Raw genomic sequence first — 7,076 nt, 5'->3', positions numbered from 1 at the left:
TAATTAAATGAATCTATCTTTAAGGAATCATTTTTTTCCTATTTATTAAACTATTTTCCTAAATCAACTTAACTTAATTTTTCGTATTTAATATATTTCCTAAACCAATTAACTAATTTTTAGGGATATTCAAATTAATATCGATTTTAACTATATATTAAAACTTGGATAATGTTACCATTAATTATTTTGAACAAAAATCAAGTTTAAATTAGATATTAAACAATATTATGAATATTCCTAAAATATATGTTTGACTACCATTAATTATTTTGAACAATAAAAGTTATATATGCTAAGAATTAAATATCTTTAAACAACTTATAGAACAATATGAAATATTTGTAAGTGAAATTATTTTTAATAAATTTAATCTCACTTAAGATTATATATATTTCAAAAATTTCTAACATATACGTTTAATCATTCAGTTACTATAAATTATTTTCAACAAGAAAATTTAAATATCTTTGTATAACAATGTTTAATGTTTATAACAAATATTTTTTCTAATGTATCTAAATCTCACCGTATATAACATATCTGATCAAAATATTTAAATTTTTTATTACATTTGAAAAATAATTTCATGTTTTAAAAAAAATATTATTCAAACATATCAATAGGTCAATATTTTGTCAAAAGTGTAGTAGCGGGCACGGCTCACTATTTTCTTTGTTGTATTTATAAAATATTTAAATTATAAATATTTAAAATATAAAACCAATAAACATTTAAATAATATTCATTATATAAAAAATGAAAATAACAACCCGTGCGGACGCACGGGTCAAGCTCTAGTTGTTATTAAAATTACATTTTAAAAATAAAAAGAGAATATATCGGGAATAGTTTACACTAATGATTTAATTAAAAAATCTTAACCCTTACAGTTTAAATATTAAAGCATGAGATTAGGAAATAAGAATATTATTTCAGTAGAGAAAATACCATCCTACTAATTTAAAATTATAATGTGATTATCCAATTTTGATGTACAATAGAGAAAAAATACCTTCTAAGCGCACATCTTTTGCAGGACCGGAATGGTGAACTCTTAGAGGTCTGAATATGAACACTTCCGTCAAATCATCTCTGAAAAATATAAAACAAAATCACAATCAGCCAAATCAAAAAACAATATGTGTATATAAGCTTATAATTCTAAACAATATATATTCTACTAATAAAAAAAAAGTATTCGCAACACAAAAAGATGCTATTGAAATGATAAACTGAGAGATGTTATCAAATTGAGTAAATTTTTTACCAGATTGAGGAACAAAGATGTTATCGAATGATATTATCAAGAGGTGTACAATCAAATCGATATATAGCTTCAGTGGATAAATCGTCATAATAGGGTATCTGCATATAAACCAAAAGAAAAATCAGCTCTCATGAAATATAAAAGCTTAATGTTCTAAAATAAGAAGAAAAAAAAATTCAGAACATTATTAACAATTAAAAGTTCAGATACAAAGTTCAATGATTTCGTTTCTTCTACTGTGGATGTCTTATTTATAGTAAATTGGTGGACGTTTCTCATTGATTTAGCTTGCATGATAAGCTAAGAAGTAGAATTTTTAAATAAATTCTCAATAAATCTTATATTTATAACGTATATTATTTTGGAATATCTTGTTGATAAAGCTAAGAGAATATCTCGTGAATAGATTGCACAAGATTTTGGTTGACAAGTCTCGCCATAAATATTAAGTTTTAAAATGCATGATTTTAGTAGAGAAAATATCTTGTCAATTAATTTTTGTTTCTCTGAGATCTAAAATATTTGTGAGTATTTTAATGAGTTAAACAGAGAAATGATCGCAAAAAGATGTTCTTTGAATCGAGAAAACACAAAAGTTAAGTATTAAAGTGATTTCGTTTTTAGTAGTGTCGATGATTAAAATAAATCGAAAAATAAATTCTAAAAAATCAATCAATAAGATCAACAGAATTCTTCCCATTTGTAATAAGGAAACTAATTATTACATGTATTAACTAATATTTTTGCGCGAGTAATGTTAATAGGGGGATTAAATTATTTTTTCCTTTTCAATTAGTATTCAATGTTACTTTCCTTTAAGGGGGATCAATGAATTAAAATAAATTATTTGATTTATAAAATGACTTTATATTCTTATATATCTATAGACTACATAAAATAATAAACCAAAATATTTATTTGAATTGATTAAAATGACTTTATTACCATATTTTCAACAATTAGTTACCATAAATAGTTATTAATAATATTATGTAAACCATTTGGAATCTAAAATATTTATTTGAATTAATAAAATGGCTTTATATCATACTTTCGACAATTAATTACCATAATAGTTATAAATAATATTATGTAAGTCATTTGAAAAGTGATGTTAATTGGTCATTAATTTATTTTTTCCTTACAATTAGTATTCGATGGTACTTTTCTATTATAGTGGGATCGATGAATTAAATGATATATCGAAATTACAAAATAAGGTAAGTATTTAGAGGGCTTCCCTTTTTAGTAGTGTCGATGGAAAAAAAATCAAAAAGAAATTCTAAAAAATCAACCAATAGAATCGATAGAATTCTTATGAGAAAGGCTGTGAGAGTGCCAGCTGGCAAATGTACTTTCTTTTAATATATAGAAGGATTATAATAAATAAAATTAAAAATAATCGGCCAATAAAATTATAATAATTAAGAGTTCATTTATGTCGACACGTAATAAAAATCACTTATGTGACTTCTCAATCAATATATAGTAAATTTATTTTTTATAAATAATTTATAACATTCTGTAAATTATTTTAAAATTCTGATAAATTTATTCTTTAAACAACGATAAATAATTTAAAAATAATGTTAATAAACATTTTTGGATTTTTTAATATTTAAAATCATTATTATATAATTATATTCGAATACAATTCATCAAGTAGAGTATAAAACTATTATAATTATCTTATATAAAATTTCGTTCATTATATTTTATAGTTTATAAATATTAAAAGTAAGAAATAAAATATTATTAATCTTTCTATAATTTCTATATTTGAGAAGCTTTCCAAATTTCTAATATGAATGCCTTGTCCATAAAGTATGTCATTGTTAAGACCGTATTAATTATATGGATTCAAATTTGGTAATGTTTGTGTCGATCAAATATACTATATTAATAAGACCGTATTAATTATATGGATTCAATTTGGTAATGTTTGGTCGATTATAAAAATAAATGAAAAAGAAATTATCAAAATTCAACCAATAAGATTAAGAGAATTAATCTTAAGAAGCTCTCTATGAATGCCACCTAAGCAAAAATCACTAAAGTGACTTCTCTTTTAATGTATAAGGATTCTGATAAATTTATTCTTTAAACAACGATAATAATTTAAAAATAATGTTAATAAACATTTTTGGATTTTTTTAATATTTAAAATCATTATTATATATTATATTCGAATAAAATTCATCAAGTAGAGTATAAAACTATTATAATTATCTTATATAAAATTCCGTTCATTATATTTTATAGTTTATAAATATTAAAAGTAAGAAATAAAATATTATTAATCTTTCTATAATTTCTATATTTGATAAGCTTTCCAAATTTCTAAAATGAATGCCTTGTCCATAAAGTATGTCATTGTTAAGACCGTATTAATTATATGGATTCAAATTTGGTAATGTTTGTGTCGATCAAATATAATATATTAATAAGACCGTATTAATTATATGGATTCAAATTTGGTAATGTTTGGTCGATTATAAAAAATAAATGAAAAAGAAATTATCAAAAATTCAACCAATAAGATTAAGAGAATTAATCTTAGAAGCTCTCTATGAATGCCACCTAAGCAAAAATCACTAAATTGACTTCTCTTTTAATGTATAGGAGGATTAATCTTAATTTAGAGATAACACGCAAATAATCATTACAGTGATTTGACACTGTCACTCTTTATGTGTTACGTTACTAATCAAGATCACTAAAGGAGTATACGCCAACACTGTAAGACCAACTCTGCAATCCACCAAATTCTAATAAGACAGTGATGAACTAAAAGTAAAACGACGTGACGGAAACATAGGAAAGCAGAAGCTTTAAAATTTAGCTTGCCTTGGAAGAATTCATGGCAGGGAAGTATAAGTTTAGATACAGTGCACGGTAAAAACTATCACTGACAATCTTTTTCTTGGAACGGAGGGCAACCTACCGCAAATTGGTTAATGCTAGTAACGAAGGTGATTGAATGTGTTCCAGGGATGGACGAACCTTGGAAGAGAGGTGAACAAAACCAATAAGAGAGTGCTTGTTATGAGTGTGAGTTAAAACGATTGTAGAAGCTTATCACACAGACAACATCAAGAAGCTGGAAAGGTGAGCTCACCCTCTTTTCACATCAAGCGCCTATAAGAAACGTAGAAGACGTAAAAACTGAGTAACAGATGGACATATATGTATATGACGAAGACACCAAAAATAACACATAATCCGTACGCAACAGTCATAAGAAACATAAAATCATCAGAGTTACCGTCTTATCCAGGAAGAGTATGTTGACACTCATCAGTTCTCCCCCTTTCTTGACGTTCGGAGCCTCCCAAAATCGAAGAAGCATGCAAAAAGTAGTCATTACTGGAATCGAAGCTTGATGAAGTTTTTCTTAGGGATCTCGTAGAATTGTGGCTATTCATCGCAGAGAAGGAAGCCATTTATACAGAGAGCTTCAAACGGTTACCTTTGATGATAATTACGATATTTAATTCAGATAGAGTGGGATTAGTAGTGGGTTCGAAATAAATGATGAGAACTAAAGAAATGTATTACAGAAACGGACGACCTTACAGAGAGCTTCAAACGGTTACCTATGAGTTTGTAGGAGACGAAGAGTGATGAAAGAGGAGCGACCTCGATTGAGGTCGACACAGAATAAACTCTAATATTATATGGGTCTGACATGGATAATTACTGAATTGGCCCAATGAACTACCAAATTATTAACCCAAACAAAAACAGAGAAGTCAAATTGTTGATCGTTAAAGAGAAGTGCTGACGTGGCGCGTTTTGCCCATCTCTCCTAGGTGACGTGGCGGAAGGAGCAGCCAGAAAAATCTACTTTATATATATAGATTCTCTAATTTACATTGTTTGATATTTATTGTTCAGCCTTGCTTTTCAACAATTGAACTCTCTTCAGGCCACATAAATAATTGGTTTATATATGTTTTTATAAATTTAGATAAATCCATTAAAGCTACTTTGTGATTAAGCGAAAAAACATGTTTGCCATTTAATTTGTTCTGTAACTTCTGTTTAAATACTACATCTTTGATGTTCTCAGATTCATACTAATTCAAAAATATTTTTTTGGTTTAAAAAAATGATGAAGAATCTTATATTTTTTGTATCCGTTACTGCTATGTATGCTGGATTGAGTGAGGCGCTACCACCAACAAAAAATTGCAACATAGGCATGATAGAAGTTCAAAACAAACTCGGTTCTGGTCAGAATCTGGGATATATGTGTGATAAGTATAAAGAAGGTCGTACTTTTCCTATAAATGGAACCTTAAAATTTAATGAAAAATATGTAAATCGTGACGGAGCGAACGTTCCAAAATGGAATTGTATTCTGCTTAAAGGACTTTATATTTATCCATTGGTAGTAGAATTATCAGCTCCGACACCTCCATGTAAAAATGGATTGCGCTCATGGATTGCTAAAAACGATGGAATTTATTTTGAGAGAAATGGAAAAAAACCTATGAAACTAGTTGGTCGATGGCAAAACAATGGTGGCGATTAATGTGATTTTTTTTTCCTTCTGTTTTCCCTTAAAACTAATTAATGTTTATGAAACTTGAGTTTTTTTCTTCTTGTCATTTCAGCCAAGTTATCTTTCGAGCTTGGTATTAGAAGCTATACATATACACCAGATTATTGTAATAAGATATGAGTCTCATGTATATTTATGTATACTATATTTGATTCTTTAAAGAAGAAAGTCTATGTACTTAGCTGTTTGATAAAAAAAAAAGTAAACGTCGGGTGTTGTATCTTTTAAGATCATAAGTTGGTTTACGGATAGGAGGATGAGAGAAAGTAATGATGGTAGCAGCTACTCTGGTAAAAATAAAACTGAGATCTTGCGGGCGTAAATTAGTCACTAAATGTGTCACATCAAAAATGGATGTATTACCAAATTCCAGATTTTGGGATATATATGTGATAAGTATACAAAAGGTCGTCATTCTCCTTTAAATGGAACTTTAAAATTTAATGAAAAATATGTATATCGTGACGAAGCGAACGTTCCAAAATAGAGTTGTTTTCTGTTTAAAGGACAGTTTAATTATCCATTGATAGTAGAATTATCAGCTCCGACACCTCCATGTAAAAATGGGTTACGCATATGGATTGCTAAAACTAAAAGTGATGGAATTTACCTGAAGAGAGATGGAAAAGGACCTATGAAACTTGTTGGTAGATGGTCGGCCTGTTTAATATGGTAGGTCTGTTCAATATGGTAAAAATGTTATTTAGCGTAATTTTCTTTCTTTTATTTTTTCCGTAAAACTAATTAACTTGTATAAAGTTTGATTTTTTTTTGTCTTTTCAGCCAAGTTATCATTTCAGGTTGTAATAAAATATGTGTCTCATGTAATATGTAGTATTATAATTTTATAATAATATTTTTTTATATGTGATAAATTAGTTATAAAATTTCTTGCTGAAATCAGATACCGTGGATCTAGTTTAGAAGGTAGAAAAGATATGCATTTGGTATATAGCTACTTTGAAAATTTTTTTTAGCTACTTTGAAAATTAGTTTATACTGATTTAGAGAAATCAAGTAGTATTATTTAGAAGCTTTTAAAATAAAAAATGCATTCAAATTAAAAATTTGGATGAGTATTCCGAAAAATTCTGATTAGAGAAAAGTGTAGTTAACTATAATGCAAATATAGTATTTTCAAAATTACAAATGAGCTATATTGTCTATTATCTATATTATGTTCAATTAAGTGGAATTAGTTGAAAATATGTAAAATTTAAATTATTTCATTATAGTTTA

General features: G+C 26.9%; 1 long non-coding RNA gene across 2 annotated transcripts; it reads right to left on the bottom strand.

The window, feature by feature from the left end:
* Positions 1-3,924: 3,924 nt before the first annotated feature.
* Positions 3,925-4,949, bottom strand: LOC130503016 (uncharacterized). Of its 2 annotated transcripts, none has more exons than XR_008940598.1 (3): positions 4,867-4,949; positions 4,536-4,739; positions 3,925-4,408 (listed from the first exon to the last, which is right to left on the bottom strand). It is a non-coding gene; the product is annotated as an uncharacterized LOC130503016 (long non-coding RNA). The 2 variants fall into 2 exon arrangements; XR_008940599.1 differs by having other exon boundaries at positions 4,842-4,942.
* Between the last annotated feature and the right edge of the window lie 2,127 nt (positions 4,950-7,076).

Source organism: Raphanus sativus, unplaced genomic scaffold (genome assembly GCF_000801105.2).
Source record: "Raphanus sativus cultivar WK10039 unplaced genomic scaffold, ASM80110v3 Scaffold0768, whole genome shotgun sequence".
NCBI classification, from domain to species: Eukaryota; Viridiplantae; Streptophyta; class Magnoliopsida; order Brassicales; family Brassicaceae; genus Raphanus; species Raphanus sativus.
This window is presented reverse-complemented; position numbering and strand designations above follow the sequence as displayed.